Here is a 17910-nt window from a genome sequence, read left to right on the forward strand (position 1 = left end):
AATTCTACTGGTGCCATTCTATATGGTGTTATGGAGATTGGGTCCACACCAGGCATGACATCAATCTCAAACTGCACCTCTCTTTCCAGAGGTAATCCTGGCAACTCATCAGGGAACACATTCGAAAAGTCGCATACTGTAGGAATGTCTCTCAATACTGAACTTCCCACTTGGGTGTCTATCACATGTGCAAAGTATGTTTCACACCCCTTTCTAATCATCTTTCTGGCTAATGCAGCTGAAATGATATTTGATGGCAATAGTTGCCTTTCCCCGTGTATTATTACATCACCGTATAGAGGGAGACCAAAAGTGACTGTCTTTAGTTGCAGTCAATCATTGCATGGTGCCTGGCTAACCAATCCATGCCCAAGATGATATCATAATCTCTGAAGGGCATTTTAATCAAATCTGATTGAAAAGTGTGTCCTTGGATCACCAAAGGACAATCTCTATAAATTCTATTGACCCAGACCTCTTATCCTATCAGACTAGTTACTAGCACCTCAAAACCCATTTTGACACGCGGAATCGCAAGGGAACTGATGATGCTAGCACTAACAAACGAATGGGTAGAACTCGGGTCAAACAGTACAAATACATCTTGATCAGAGATAGAGAATGTACCAGCCATAATGTCTGAAGTTTCACCTTCTTCCCACTGTCTCATAGTGTAGACTCTAACCGGAGCACTCCCTTATTCTAACTGGTTTACTGTACCCTCACTGCCAAAAGTGCTGCCTCTACCTCTGCCTCTTCCTCTGCTAACTGGTTATGAACCTTTAGTAGCAGAACTCTGAATGGATTATTCTACAATGTTAGGAGCTAGCCCAAATCTACGGGCGCAGGTGCAGTCCTTAGCAAGATGGCCCGTGCTCCTACAGTTAAAACAGGCTCCTGAAGCCCAATAATATATCCCACTATGGGTCTTGCCACATGTTTCACAAGGGCGGGGAGGGTAAGAACTCCTAGACATCTGCTGACCAGACTGTCGACACTATATTTTGGCCGATCCCCAAAATCAATAAAACTTTGAAGCCGATCTCTGGTACTAGGTCTCCTCTGGACAGTTAATTACATTTCCGATCCTTCTTTGATAGGTAGTCATTATTCCGATCTCTCCTTAAAGGGAAGTGAATCAACGCTAAGTCCTTACATTCGTCAAAGCTCCGCCGATCTCTCAAAACATTTACCGAACTCTCAAACCCGCTGTCGAATTTCCGGACCTGTCGAGTATATTCCTGATCTCTGTTGATAAAATGAACTGGCAATAGATCTTTTCCTACCTGTTTTATTACCGACCTCCTTTCCAAAAGTTTAAGAGCTAAAGTTTTGGTTCGATTTAGTGAGGGTTCAGATCTTAAGTGTTCGAGCTAAATTTTCAATCAAGTTCCGTTCAGCATTTCCTCCCTACCGATCTCATGCTTAAAGTGCTTTCCGATCTCTCATACTTAGATTAATAATCACGTTTAGTTTTTGTTTTGCTGTGCTCATACAATCAAATACTCAGACAAACAATGGTTTAAAATTTTCCGATCACAATCATTCATTGAACAAAGAGGCATTTCATTTCATATCATAATTTGTACAAGTTATTCGGCTGGGGGATCACCCCCAGCCTGATCTACATTTGGCTCACTCACTCTCTCTCCCTCTGGTTCAGCTTCCTCTTCACTATCTTCGCCGTCGCCCTCGGGAGCCAGGTCGTCCATCCAGGAGAAGTCCTCTTCAGGGTAGCGCTTTTGGAGTTCGGCCAAGAGGTCCTTGTGAGCATTCACATAGGCTCCGGCTATCCCTGTCACCATCTCTTCATCTTTCGCCTTAAGCTCCTCGTCTTTCTCCTTAAGCTCTTCGATGAGTTGGGCGACCTGAGCGGCTTCGTTGGCCTGAAGTGCCTGGACTTCTCTGAGAGCCCGTTCTCTTTCAGCCAGGTCACGAGACTTCTCGGCCAGCTGGTCTTCATGGTACTTCGCCCGTCCCTCGACTTGAGATATATAATCCCGAGCGGATGAGAGTTGGGATCGGAGGGAAGCCAATTCCTGATTTTTCTTCCCGACCTCCTTACCTGCACGAATCTTTTCCCGAATCATGGTCCGTTCACTGACACTCCACGCTTAGGCTCATGGTTCGAGTCAAGATATCATCGAGACCATTCCGGATAGCTGTCCGATCCTCTTGAAAGAAGATGGTAGATCCTGGGACTTTGGCAAAATCGGAGTTCTCCCTAACGATCGGTTATTCTTCAAGCGATCGATCAAGATTCGAGCGCCACGAGAAGAGGTCCTCCTGGAAGATTGAGAAGGCTCCTTCCGTGCTTGGAATAATCGAGAGAGGCGGGCTGCTCTTCGATCTAGGAGGAGATCGGACGGCTTCAGTGGTCGGCGGACCGAAGGTTGAGGCGGGTCTCTTTGTATCTCCCTGTGTTCGTGACCGGTGTTTGAAGTCATTCCAACGCTTCATCTCTTTTATCTTAGGAGATCTCTCTTCTTTCTTTCGCTTTCCTAGAACCTTCACCACCCGCCATACCGCACGTAAAAGAGGTTAGTGAGATCGCTAAGGTCCCGAATCGAGATATAGAAAATACCAATGCCGAGGTCGAGCGGAAGTTCGCGATCTCGGCCGGTGATCGATTGCATGGTCCAATGGTGCGATTCGGCGATCACCGCATTTGGACAGAATATTTTAGAGTGGCGGCACGACTTTTCAGCTCCATCACTATTAAGCTTTCCTCTTGACTCGTGGTAATGTGCTTCGGAAGCGGGGCCCCGTACCACCACTACGAGGAAAGTCCTCAAAGCGGCTCGGATCTTTACTCCTCGGAATGAAGAACCGGTTCTTCCAATTCTTAAGGGATGAGGCGGATCGGAAAAGAGTCCGCAATGAGGCTTCGCCTGAAAGAACCAGTGTTCGTCATCCTTTCGGCGAGTTAGTCTGTGCAGCTCGGCGAACACCATAGACCTCGGAAAGCAACCAAGATCCGCCACGAGTTGGGGTGGATTTGAACAATGGATGCTCGGTGAAGTTTTAGGACCTCCTTATAGAAATCGTCTAGAGGGAATCTCAGACCGGCCTTTAACTGTTCCTCGTACACCATAATCATGTCATCCTCTTCAAAAGAATGATCGACATGAAGATCGCCATGGCACTTGATCAGCTCATATGAATCAGGACAAATATTGTATTCTTGAACAAACGATTGTAGATCGGATTCTCGAAGAACCGACGGAAGCTCGTCTATAGGAAGGGTCTCTCTCCTTGAAGTAGGTGCAAGCCTTGATAGTATGACCCGTCCCCGACCTCGAGCAGAGACCCTAGGGGGTTTAGGTTGCGTGCTTGGTCCGACTACCTCTTCTTCATCGGAAGACCATGAGAACTGAATGGAAGGAGGGCTCGCCGCTCTCTGACCTTCGGCACCGCTCATTTTCAAAAGAAACAAAGAACTTAAACTAAAAAGAGGATCAAAGCCCTTACCGGAGTCTGATCGGCGTCGGAAGAACTTGAGAAAGCGAGAGAACTTCGAAGTTGTAAGCAGGGGATTGAAAATGGAATGAGAGAACAACTGGCCAACCCTCCCACCCCTATTTATACTAGTCCGAGCATTTAATGCTCGCAAGGTTCTAGGCTGCGCATCGATTGGTGGGACTCGACAGCTGTTCTGACACTTCTCTCAAATATCCGAATGTTCAGAGATCGGTTAATTAGAGATCGGCATAATAAGTTAAATATTTTGAATAAAGGATCAGTTAAGTGTCATTCAGGTAAAGAACCAGATCGGATAACCACATTAGAGATCGGAAAATAATCAATGCAAAATAATAAGATGATAACCGACAAAATAAAGTCTTTATTTTCAAAAGTTCGGATTACATCATTTGGGCGATCTCTAGGGATCGGATTACACTAACATTGGATCACATCATTTCTGTGATCTCTAGAGATCGGATTGCATTGAAAATAAAATACATCATTTGGGCGATCTCTAGGGATCAGACTACAATTGGGCAATCTTTAGAGATCTGATTACATTTTAGGATTACATCATTTGGGCGATCTCTAGAGACCGGTGGAACATCCTATCTAAAAGGCCTATGTCAAAGCCTAGTCTTGTGGCTGAATCAAAAGATGTGTTCGATCAGGAGACCGACTATTGACATCGGACAGATGTACAGCTCAGATGGGGTGATTATGACTCCCATGAAGATGAGAGACATCGTCACCGATGTTACCACTCGAAACCGACCCGCTGTCGGAACACCCAATGTGGAGGAAAGACGCTGTCGGAACACCCAATGCGGTGAAGCGAATGAACTTCGGTTGAGCGACTCGAGATCGGTAAAGCGAGGTCCGCAATCTGGTCGGTCAAATCCAGTTCTCTCACCATCGTAAGTTAAGGTCATGCGATCACCGGGATCATAAATTTTCATTCGGTGAGTAAAGGAGTCCATCGGAAAAAGATCAAAGCCACAGTTATGGCCAGAACTTCCACGGGCGGCTAGAAACAGGGTAAGTAAGAAAGGAAGAGAGGAAAGTCGGATGAAGAAAATGTCTCCGTCGGCGGGGTATATATAGGGGAATGGGCATTTAATGTCGGCGGAAGCAAGCGGTTGACGCTTGAGAATCGAGATGTAATTAATGCTTGGACCGAATCAGGTCGATTAAGGGATAATAGAGATCGGAGATAGGAGATCGGCATGAGAGATCGGAATAGCAGCTAGGTGAGAGATCGGAAGACAAAAGAATAAGACAAATCCCAATAACCGTCGTCGAGAATCGGTAGAGGTAGTTAAAGCGTGGCAGACGAGATCCCCACCGCACGCCTAAGAATCGCCCGCAATGCTGACAGGTGCCAGGGTATGTCATGACAGTCCTGTACATCCCAATCTCCACCGTTGATCCCACTTGTAAGGACAAACCCGGAACCCTTAGATCAAGAGAGAAGACGACAATACCAGCGTCTTTCACTCTTAGCCCTCGGATCGTTCCGGACAAGGAAATTTGGGACCGTCAGATGGAAAGAAGAAAAGGACAAATATTATGAAGAGTGATCTCAACCATTCATTTCGATTCTCTTTAATTCCTGAACCTCCGATCATGTCCTTCGTGATCTCGACCCTCCATCTCCCTCAAATAAATCCTGACCCTTCACGAAGAGCATCCGATTCCTATAAATACCTGCATGAAAAACTGTTCAGGGGACGGAGGGAAAAATAGACAAGAGGCTGTTATTATAGCAGAGGAACTCTGAAATTTCATTTAGTTTGCTACTCTGCTACTTAGAAGTGTCAATTAAAAGACTTTTGAAACTAGTTTTCCGAAGTGTTTTTCTTGAAAAGATTCTGAATACTGGAACTCTACATTTCCAGTTTGTTCATTATCTGGTCACACTCTCACTTTCAGCCTTTTATCATCTCTGTTTTCATTGTCCAAGCTCAACTTCATTCCACTCGGTTCTTTTCATCTTGATCTGATCGCATTTTAGCTAAGCACCCTCCAGTTCACGAGGAACACCACCCCTCAGGCCAATCACTCCGTTGCCTTGTCACTATTTGACACCCCATAGTTATTTTAGTAGATTTGGCTCCTTACAGGTAAGGGCTCATACTACTGTTTTATTAAGTGCTTACATTTACTTTCTGCATTTTCTTTGTTCTTCTCACATCTGTGACTTTCTACTTTTGCACAAACGATCCCCAAAGAATGTTACTGTAAGAGCTCATATCACTGTTTTATCGAGTGTCTGCATTTACTTTCCGCATTTTCCTGTGTTCTTCTTACATCTGCAACTTTCTTCAAGACTATTTTTGCACAAACGATCCCTAAAGAATGACACTCCCAAATCATCTATTTAGTGATCAGTTCATTTTTGTTAATCTTCATCTTTTTTGAAAGCAAGTTTTCTAACTCCTAGCAGTATGTAAGTGGTTGGGTAAACGTGAGTAATCGCAACTTAGGGTCTCTTTTAAAAGAGAACATGAATAACACGTCGGGAAGATAGCCAAACTATTAGGCCGACGTAAACGACAATTCGACAAAGATGTTATAAAGGGAATAAGACCAAAGTAAGCGAAGCAGTAGATCGGTCATTAATAGATATTGGTAAAATGAACGCATGGAAGGTCGGTTAATCAAGTCTAGTTTTCCCTATCTAGTCAAAAGGTATCGAGAAGCCTTATCCCCAGCATCTTAGAACGCCAGAATCCTTAGCTTTAGGTTCTTATGTCATGTAGTTGAAATTAAAAATCCGGGAGATCGGAGAAATCCCTTCCGTGCTCTGTTAATCGAAAGAGATCGGAAGAGAGTTCTTATCTGGTCTCAATCCAAAATTTTAATAAACGTAATAGAGATCGGAGGAGAGTTCTTATCCGGTCTCCCTTCAAAATTTTAATAAACATTAAATAGGGATCGGAGGAGAGTTCTTATCCGGTCTCAACTCAAAACATTAATAAATAACTCTAAAGGAGATCGGAGGAGGGTTCTTATCCGGTCTCCCCTCAAAATTTTAATAAATAACTTAAAAGAGATCGGAGGAGGGTTCTTATCCGGTCTCCCCTCAAAATTTTAATAAACAACTTAAAAGAGATCGGAGGAGGGTTCTTATCCGATTCTCACACCCGTTCACTAAGGTTGTCTCATTTACTTATGTATCTGGGTGATCCAAATTTAGTGAAAAATCAAATATTCCTTCTACCAAAAGGATTAACATTGCCGTCTAAGCCTCCCTAACTAATTTATAAAGGACGCAGAATTAAATCTACTTACCCTTATTAAGGGACGAGATGGGGTGCCTAACACCTTCCCCACCCGTTTACGGACCCCGAACTTAGAATCTCTGTTTTGAAGTGGTTTCATTTTTAATTTAACTTCTCAAATGGTTTTCTTTAGTTTCCCTCAAAACTGAGGTGGCGACCCCTCACTCTTTCCCACTTCGGTGAGCGATCGTCCAGGCGACCGCAAAATCCATTGCGACAGCTTGGCGACTCCACTGGGGATGTATCCCAAGTCTAGTGGTCCAAAAGTAGATTTAATTTTGTCCGATCAAATTTTGCCCGATCAAATTATAGTTAGATAGGCTCATTCGGCGATGTTGTATGCGTTAATTATTATTGCTACTAACTATTTTGTTTGTTTTACCTGTCCTATCCTCACAGTGCTCTTCGTTTCAAAAAAAGGGGAAAAATAAAAAATAAAATCCCCCGAATTGGGAAGAGGTAAAGGTGTCCCTTCACACACTGAACACTTACACAATGTCCTCACACACTATGGTCCTAACCCGGGCTTTCTTACCCTTTTAGGAAAGTATGAGGGGGTCATGTAGCGGTACCCGTGGGTTTTACCCCGTTAGTATCCGTGAAGGCTTCTGCTCAAATTGAAACTCGTTCTATTTACCGTGATATCCGTGGAATTTTCCCGATAATATCATGGGGATAGAATGGGGCTCTCTTGTTCTGATGAGGGGCAATTTGGGAACCTGTGGCTATTAGAAAATTAGATCATGAGCTTAACTATCACGATAGCTGAAAGCCGTAGTAAGCTACCTTATAAGATAGAACTATCCCAAATAGGTAGCGCTTATCCGGTATCAGGAGTCTCCCTATTATAGGACAAAAAGGGACATGTTTACTCTTACCTTGTTCTGCTTTGATTTCCTTTTGTTCATTTTATAAGGGTAATCTTGAATACTACTGAAACACCTACACATTTTCCTACTTTGATAAATGTGTATGTGTCACCTTGTCAACAGTATGATTCAAAATTACCCCAATTTATCTTGCTAACGAATTTTTCCGCAGGCATTACCAAAATAAGGTGCGTAAAGGATAAGCATCATTTTTAACATGGCATCCTCGAGTCAGTCGGCAGAGGAAGTTTTTTAGACCAGAACAGAATGCTAAACCATTGTTGAACCTATGAGGCGGTTCGGGCCATGGTTTAGCAAAATTGTGAATGAATAGTATGACTCCCGTAGGAACCCCCTCGCTAGGGTTATGCAAAAAATTGAATGCGCCATATGGACAAGTACCATAAATGCGCATTCAATCCAGTCATTCACCGTCGGACTATCGAACGATGCCATGATAAAAGGGATGCAATTATCCCTCTGCAGATTTCGTCTTGGCTCTCAGATGCCATCGTATCCTTTGTCCACACCAGGACCCTTTTAATTTTTAATTCAAAATTCATTGAAAATTTTCCTTTTTACTCCCCCCAGAAAATCAAACATTACTTCAAACAAGGCAAGTCTGACCAAGCACGCGATTCAACCCCAGCGAGTGTACTTAATAAGATCTCGAACAAGAAAACTAATGGAAGATCAGGAACAAGTACAGAACCTACAGGGGCAAGTTTCTGAACTAAAAGACCAGGTTTCAGAACTTATGAAGCTGATGAGGGAGATGTCCCAAAATAAGCCAGCTTCAGACCTTAACCTACTATTACCTCCTCCACCACCTCCAACAAATGATCCTCACCAAGCTTCAACTTCTTTTACCTTTCAATCCCCATCCGGACGGCGATCCTTTGTCAATCCGGTCGTCATGACTAATGAACCTCCTTTCTCTTATTATCCAGCCATCCCGAATGCTGAACCATCCCTTTCGGTCCCGAGCCCTCCAATTCATTCTGCCCCTCATTTCCCAGTTGGGGGAGCACCTCACACAACAGGAGGAGAAAGTAAGATGAGAGAAAATGAGAAGCTGTCCGCTCTGGAAGAGAGATTGAGAGCTATAGAGGGCCTGAATATGTATGGCTCAGTTGACGTGGCATCACTAAGATTGGTTCCGATGTGGTGGTGCCGCCCAAATTCAAGGTCCCGATTTTGACAAGTATCTGGGAATTCGGACCCTCGAATTCATTTGGCCACCTATATTGCCAAGATGTCCTCTATGACAGATGATGTGACTGTTAATCCACTTCTTTCACGAGAGCCTCTCCGAGCGGCTACGAGGTGGTGTGTTCAATTAGACAGAGGCGGTGCGCTCTGGAAGGATTTAGCGAGGCCTTTTAAGCAGTACAAATTTAAGCTGCGATGTGGCCCCACAAGAAGGACCTCAGAACACAGTGCAGAGAGACAGGAAGGCTTCAAAGAATATGCCCAAAGATGGAGAGAGAAAGCAGTGGAAATATACCCTCCAGTTATTGACAATGAGCTTTGCTCTCTCTTCATTGAGACCTTGAAAGCTCCTTATTTCTATTTGATGATCGGGAACACCTCCAACAACTTTGCTAACATTATACAGACTGGGGAGAGACTTGAGGCAAATTTGAGACTAGGGGAGGTTACAGGAAGTGGTAAGAGAAAATTCAGTGAAAAGTACGATAAATTCTGAGAAGAAAATGGAAGGGAGGTGCACAATGTGATGTAACAAGCCTATCAACCATGCCCCCCCACAAAACACCTACCGTTCTCGATTTTCTTCCCAAAACCTAATGGTAGCCAATTTTCCACCAAAATTTCTTCTTATCCCAACCACAATAGGTCCCATAACCAATTGCTTACACTTCACGTCTGCCGACTCAAACAAATTAGTTCATCTAAATCACCCACTTCCCAATCCCGACCCACCACTGCCTATGCCCTTAAGCGAGATTTATTGTTACCTTTTGAGCATAAACCAGATAGTCCCCATACCACTCGACCTTTTACAATCCCTATATCCAATGAGGTGTGATCCAAATGCTCATTGTGAATACTATAGGGGGGGGGGCAATGGGTCACTCAACATACAATTGTGGAGCTTTCAAAGGTAAGTCTGATCCCTTATCGAAATGGGTGGTTGGAGATGGAAAGTGAAAGTGCAATTCTAATGTTGAAATTAATCCATTGCCTAACCACGAAGCGGTAAAAGAGGCAATGTGCACATAATAGAATGCATAGGAGATGTGTTGGAACCAGAAATGCTGATTGTGCAAATAAAAAGAAATCAAGAGCTTGATACTTGGGGGGCAAAGGATATCCTTATACTTTTCTCTGAGTAATGAATATTTGGTTACCTACACTTGACCACTTTGTCCATGGTGTTAAGTGGATTGTGAATGGACCTTCTCTCATGATTAAGTATTAGTAAGTTAATCGTGCATTTTTCCAAACTTTCATATCCGATTACTTCTTTTGTTTAGCCTTTTCTTTGCCTAATAAAACCACTTAATTCTCCTCTTGTAACCGCCCCATTTCCAACCAATACATAATGATTCAATCAACTATGATATTCATGAAGTTAACTTTGAAGGACCAATAATTGCCCTGAATACTAGTGATTCTGATGAAGGGAAACTATGCCACGCAAGCTAACGAACACGATGGCTAAGAAAAACTGTATCGAGTATGTTTGAAAATGTCACAAGTGCTGTACATATGTTGGCTGGAAAAACGTCCCATGATCGATTGCAATGCGGGGCATCGATGTCATCGGAAGCCTCCGGGGTGATTCATCTTAATTCATCACCTTATCGGCCCCAAATGAACAACGCCATGGAAACTGTAAACAAGAATCTCAAATGAATGATCGAAAAGATGATTGATTAAAGCAACTCCATATTCGTTAGTATATGGCATGGAAGCAGTTTTGCCAATAAAGATGGAAATTCCTTCTCTGTGAATCTTAATGGAGAACAGAGCTAGATGAAATCGAATAGGTCAAAACAAGATTCGAAATCTACCATGGACGGTTATACCAAAGAAGAAAGGCCAGGGTGCTTGAATAAGAATGAACAATCTCGGGAGCTCCAACCAAGAGATCTTATATCGAAGGAAAATACTACAAAATGTGGGACTTGAAAAAAAAAAAAAAAAAAAAAAAAAAAGGTGAAAATTTTTAAGGGCGCACCTATTAATATGAGGAAGAGGGTGAAAACTTGAGAGGGCATATACGCAAAATGAGTGAAGGATGAAAACTCGAGAGAGCATCCTGAAAAAGTGAGTTATCGGGATTGAAAACCTCAAAGGATGCGCCTAGCAACATGAAGCCTTATTGAGAATGTAAAACGGAGTCAAAAGGTAGCAAGGGACCATGGCACAAGGATTCTTCTCAGACTATTAGTATTTGGGGCAATAAAGGGTCTAGAAAAGTTAATAAAGGAATTCGTGAGATTTCTCTTTCTTCCAAATTCATATCCTTATTCTTTGTTATTAAAAACCATATTTTTCTCATATTCCATCAGCCCATTTACCTTGGAACATGCGCTGTTAACTTGTTAATGCTTTATTATGAGTTAAGAATTTAAACACAGGTAACTTTATATACATTGCATTGAGAATTATAGGGAATGACTAAGCAGTGAACACACAACCTATTGATATGGGAAGTTGGGACTTGAACAAAAAGAAGAAGAAGAAGAAGAAGAAGAAGAAGAAGAAGAAGAAAATGTAGGAATGAAAACCCGAAAGGGCGCTCCTAGTAAAATGTGTGAAAGAGGGTGAAAACCCGAGAGGGCGCCTTCTGCAAAATGAGTGAAGGATGAAAACCCGAAAGGGCATCCTGAAAAAGTGAGCTATCAAAAAAAAAAAAAAAAAAAAAAAAACTAGGGGTGAAAACCCGAAAGGGCGCTTCTAGTCAAAAGGGAAAAAGGAAAGTGAAAACCCGCAAGGGTGCTTTTTGAGGAAAGTCAAGAACAGAAAAGGGGCATCCGAAGAAATGAGGTCGTAGGCCAAGTCTTGTAACTCGTCCTCCATTAATCATCGATTTTCGGGATCCTGTTAAGTACACTTCGTCAAGGAAAGAACTTCATGTGTCAGGGTTAGACTTGCCTTGTAAGTTGATTTTGATTTCCTGCAATTTTAATTTCCAGCAATTTAAATTTCCACCATCAACCTCTGGTTCCTTGATCTAAGTTGATTTTAATTTCCAGCAATTTAAATTTCCTGTTATCAACCTCTGGTTCCTTGATCTAAGTTGATTTTAATTTCATGCAATTTACATTTCCTGTTATCAACCTCTGGTTCCTTGATCTAAGTTGATTTTAATTTTCAGCAATTTAAATTTCCTGTTATCAACCTCTGGTTCCTTGATCTAAGTTGATTTTAATTTCCTGCAATTTAAATTTCTGTTATCAACCTCTGGTTCCTTGATCTAAGTTGATTTTAATTTCATGCAATTTAAATTTCTGCTATCAACCTCTGGTTCCTTGATCTAAGTTGATTTTAATTTCTTGCAATTTACATTTCCACCATCAACCTCTGGTTCCTTGATCTAAGTTGATTTTAATTTCCTGCAATTTAAATTTCTGCTATCAACCTCTGGTTCCTTGATCTAAGTTGATTTTAATTTCTTGCAATTTACATTTCCACCATCAACCTCTGGTTCCTTGATCTAAGTTGATTTTAATTTTCGCAATTTAAATTTCTGCTATCAACCTCTGGTCCCTTAATCTAAGTTGATTTTATGCAATTTATGTCATCAACCTCTGGTTCCTTGATCTAAGTTGATTTTAATTTCCTGCAATTTAAATTTCTGCTATCAACCTCTGGTTCCTCGATCTAAGTTGATTTTAAATTCTTGCGATTTTATTTTTCCGCAATTTAATTTTCCTGCTATCAACCTCTGGTTTCTTGATCCAAGTTGATTTTAATTTTCTAAGTATTCTAACTCCCGTTGCCAATTTCTAGGTCGTTAACTTAGGTACACCTAATCGTCCAAAATATGAGTCTGAATCTTTACATAATTCCTATACGGAAATTTTCCTTCAATAGAAATTATGTAAAGAGGGGCAGCTGTCGACACTATATTTTGGCCGATCCCCAAAATCAATAAAACTTTGAAGCCGATCTCTGGTACTAGGTCTCCTCTGGACAGTTAATTACATTTCCGATCCTTCTTTGATAGGTAGTCATTATTCCGATCTCTCCTTAAAGGGAAGTGAATCAACGCTAAGTCCTTACATTCGTCAAAGCTCCGCCGATCTCTCAAAACATTTACCGAACTCTCAAACCATTGCCGAATTTCGGACACATCGAGTATATTCCTGATATCTGTTGATAAAATGAACTGGCAATAGATCTTTTCCTACCTGTTTTATTACCGACCTCCTTTCCAAAAGTTTAAGAGCTAAAGTTTTGGTTCGATTTAGTGAGGGTTCAGATCTTAAGTGTTCGAGCTAAATTTTCAATCAAGTTCCGTTCAGCATTTCTTCCCTACCGATCTCATGCTTAAAGTGCTTTCCGATCTCTCATACTTAGATTAATAATCACGTTTAGTTTTTGTTTTGCTGTGCTCATACAATCAAATACTCAGACAAACAATGGTTTAAAATTTTTCGATCACAATCATTCATTGAACAAAGAGGCATTTCATTTCATATCATAATTTGTACAAGTTATTCGGCTGGGGGATCACCCCCAGCCTGATCTACATTTGGCTCACTCACTCTCTCTCCCTCTGGTTCAGCTTCCTCTTCACTATCTTCGCCGTCGCCCTCGGGAGCCAGGTCGTCCATCCAGGAGAAGTCCTCTTCAGGGTAGCGCTTTTGGAGTTCGGCCAAGAGGTCCTTGTGAGCATTCACATAGGCTCCGGCTATCCCTGTCACCATCTCTTCATCTTTCGCCTTAAGCTCCTCGTCTTTCTCCTTAAGCTCTTCGATGAGTTGGGCGACCTGAGCAGCTTCGTTGGCCTGAAGTGCCTGGACTTCTCTGAGAGCCCATTCTCTTTCAGCCAGGTCACGAGACTTCTCGGCGGTGGTCTTCATGGTACTTCGCCCGTCCCTCGACTTGAGATATATAATCCCGAGCGGATGAGAGTTGGGATCGGAGGGAAGCCAATTCCTGATTTTTCTTCCCGACCTCCTTACCCAGACGCTGAATCTTTTCCCGAATCATGGTCTGGTTCACCAGACACTCCACGTTTAGGCTCATGGTTCGAGTCAAGATATCATCGAGACCATTCCGGATAGCTGTCGATCCTCTTTAAAGATGATGGTAGATCCCAGTACTTGGGCAAAATCGGCGTTCTCCCTAACGATCGGTTATTCTTCAAGCGATCGATCGATGTCGGCGCCACGAGAAGAGGTCCTCCCGAGAAGATTGAGAAGGCTCCCTTTCCGTGCTTGGAATAATCGAGAGAGCGGGGCTGCTCTTCCGATCTAGGAGGAGATCGGAGAGCTTCAGTGGTCTGCGGACCCGAATGTTGAGGCGGGTCTCTTTGTCTCTCCCCCGGTTCGTGAGCGGGTGTTTGAAGTCATTCCGAACGCTTCTTCTCTTTTATCTTCCAGAGATCTCTCTTTCTTTCTTTCGTTTCCTAGAACCTTCACCACCCGCCATACACCGCAGAGAAAAGAGGTTAGTGAGATCGCTAAGGTCCCGAGCGAGATATAGAAAATACCAATGCCAAGGTCGAGCGGAAGTTCGCGATCTCGGCGGTGATCGATTGCATGGTCCAATGGTGCGATTCGGCGATCACCGCATTTGGACAGAATATTTTAGAGTGGCGGCGACTTTTCAGCTCCATCACTATTAAGCTTTCCTCTTGACTCGGGGTAATGTGCTTGAGCGAGGGCCTGGTACGACCAGCTACGAGGAAAGTCCTCAAAGCAGCTCGGATCTTTACTCCTCAGAATGAAGAACCGGTTCTTCCAATTCTTAAGGGATGAGGGCAGATCGGAAAAGAGTCCGCAATGAGGCTTCGCCTGAAAGAACCAGTGTTCATCATCCTTTCGGCGAGTTAGTCTGTGCAGCTCGGCGAACACCATAGACCTCGGAAAGCAACCAAGATCCGCCACGAGTTGGGGTGGATTTGAACAATGGATGCTCGGTGAAGTTTTAGGACCTCCTTATAGAAATCGTCTAGAGGGAATCTCAGACCGGCCTTTAACTGTTCCTCGTACACCATAATCATGTCATCCTCTTCAAAAGAATGATCGACACGAAGATCGCCATGGCACTTGATCAGCTCATATGAATCAGGACAAATATTGTATTCTTGAACAAACGATTGTAGATCGGATTCTCGAAGAACCGACGGAAGCTCGTCTATAGGAAGGGTCTCTCTCCTTGAAGTAGGTGCAAGCCTTGATAGTATGACCCGTCCCCGACCTCGAGCAGAGACCCTAGGGGGTTTAGGTTGCGTGCTTGGTCCGACTACCTCTTCTTCATCGGAAGACATGAGAACTGAATGGAAGGAGGGCTCGCCGCTCTCTGACCTTCGGCACCGCTCATTTTCGAAAGAAACAAAGAACTTAAACTAAAAAGAGGATCAAAGCCCTTACCGGAGTCTGATCGGCGTCGGAAGAACTTGAGAAAGCGAGAGAACTTCGAAGTTGTAAGCAGGGGATTGAAAATGGAATGAGAGAACAACTGGCCAACCCTCCCACCCCTATTTATACTAGTCCGAGCATTTAATGCTCGCAAGGTTCTAGGCCGCGCATCGATTGGTGGGACTCGACAGCTGTTCTGACACTTCTCTCAAATATCCGAATGTTCAGAGATCGGTTAATTAGAGATCGGCATAATAAGTTAAATATTTTGAATAAAGGATCAGTTAAGTGTCATTCGGTAAAGAACGGATCGGATAACCACATTAGAGATCGGAAAATAATCAATGCAAAATAATAAGATGATAACCGACAAAATAAAGTCTTTATTTTCAAAAGTTCGGATTACATCATTTGGGCGATCTCTAGGGATCGGATTACACTAACATTGGATCACATCATTTCTGTGATCTCTAGAGATCGGATTGCATTGAAAATAAAATACATCATTTGGGCGATCTCTAGGGATCAGACTACAATTGGGCAATCTTTAGAGATCTGATTACATTTCAGGATTACATCATTTGGGCGATCTCTAGAGACCGGTGGAACATCCTATCTAAAAGGCCTATGTCAAAGCCTAGTCTTGTGGCTGAATCAAAAGATGTGTTCGATCAGGAGACCGGCTATTGACATCGGACAGATGTACAGCTCAGATGGGGTGATTATGACTCCCATGAAGATGAGAGACATCGTCACCGATGTTACCACTCGAAACCGACCCGCTGTCGGAACACCCAATGTGGAGGAAAGACGCTGTCGGAACACCCAATGCGGTGAGAAGCCGAATGAACTCAGTTGAGCGACTTGAGATCGGTACAACCGAGGTCCGCAATACAGATCGGTCAAATCCAGTTCTCTCACCATCGTGAGTTAAGGTCATGCGATCACCAGGATCATAAATTTTCAGTCGGTGAGTAAAGGAGTCCATCGGAAAAAGATCAAAGCCTCAGTTATAGCCAGAACTTCTACCGGAGCAGCTAGAACAAGGTAAGTAAGAAATGAAGAGAGGAAAGTCAGATGAAGAAAATGTCTCCGTCGACAGGGGTATATATAGGGGGAAATGGGCATTTAATGCGAGCGGAAAACGAAGCGGACGCTTGAGAATCGAGATGTAATTAATGCTTGGACCGAATCGGTCGATTAAGGGATAATAGAGATCGGGAGATAGGAGATCAGCATGAGAGATCGGAATAGGAGCTAGGGGAGAGATCGGAAGACAAAAAGAATAAGACAAATCCCAATAACCGTCGTCAGAATCAGAGCCGAGGTAGTTAAAGCGTGGCAGACGAGATCCCCACCGCACGCCTAAGAATCGCCGCAATCTTGGCAGTGCGGGGTATGTCATGACATCTGTACATCCCAATCTCCACCGTTGATCCCACTTGTAAGGACAAACCCGGAACCCTTAGATCAAGAGAGAAGACGACAATACCAGCGTCTTTCACTCTTAGCCCTCGGATCGTTCCGGACAAGGAAATTTGGGACCGTCAGATGGAAAGAAGAAAAGGACAAATATTATGAAGAGTGATCTCAACCATTCATTTCGATTCTCTTTAATTCCTGAACCTCCGATCATGTCCTTCATGATCTCGACCCTCCATCTCCCTCAAATAAATCCTGACCCTTCACGAAGAGCATCCGATTCCTATAAATACCTGCATGAAAAACTGTTCAGGGGACGGAGGGAAAAATAGACAAGAGGCTGTTATTATAGCAGAGGAACTCTGAAATTTCATTTAGTTTGCTACTCTGCTACTTAGAAGTGTCAATTAAAAGACTTTTGAAACTAGTTTTCCGAAGTGTTTTTCTTGAAAAGATTCTGAATACTGGAACTCTACATTTCCAGTTTGTTCATTATCTGGTCACACTCTCACTTTCAGCCTTTTATCATCTCTGTTTTCATTGTCCAAGCTCAACTTCATTCCACTCGGTTCTTTTCATCTTGATCTGATCGCATTTTAGCTAAGCACCCTCCAGTTCACGAGGAACACCACCCCTCAGGCCAATCACTCCGTTGCCTTGTCACTATTTGACACCCCATAGTTATTTTAGTAGATTTGGCTCCTTACAGGTAAGAGCTCATACTACTGTTTTATTAAGTGCTTACATTTACTTTCTGCATTTTCTTTGTTCTTCTCACATCTGTGACTTTCTACTTTTGCACAAACGATCCCCAAAGAATGTTACTGTAAGAGCTCATATCACTGTTTTATCGAGTGTCTGCATTTACTTTCCGCATTTTCCTGTGTTCTTCTTACATCTGCAACTTTCTTCAAGACTATTTTTGCACAAACGATCCCCAAAGAATGACACTCCCAAATCATCTATTTAGTGATCAGTTCATTTTGTTAATCTTCATCTTTTTGAAAGCAAGTTTTCTAACTCCTAGCGGTATGTAAGTGGTTGGGTAAACGTAGTAATCGCAACTTAGGGTCTCTTTTAAATAGAGAACATGAATAACACGTCGGGAAGATAGCCAAACTATTAGGCCGACGTAATGACAATTCAACAAAGATGTCATAAAGGGAATAAGACCAAAGTAAACGAAGCAGTAGATCGGTCATTAATAGATATTGGTAAAATGAGCATGGAAGGTCGGTTAATCAAGTCTAGTTTTCCCTATCTAGTCTAAAGGTATAGAGAAGCCTTATCCTCACAGATCTTAGAACG

This window comes from Hevea brasiliensis, chromosome 4 (assembly GCF_030052815.1).
Source record: "Hevea brasiliensis isolate MT/VB/25A 57/8 chromosome 4, ASM3005281v1, whole genome shotgun sequence".
NCBI lineage: Eukaryota > Viridiplantae > Streptophyta > Magnoliopsida > Malpighiales > Euphorbiaceae > Hevea > Hevea brasiliensis.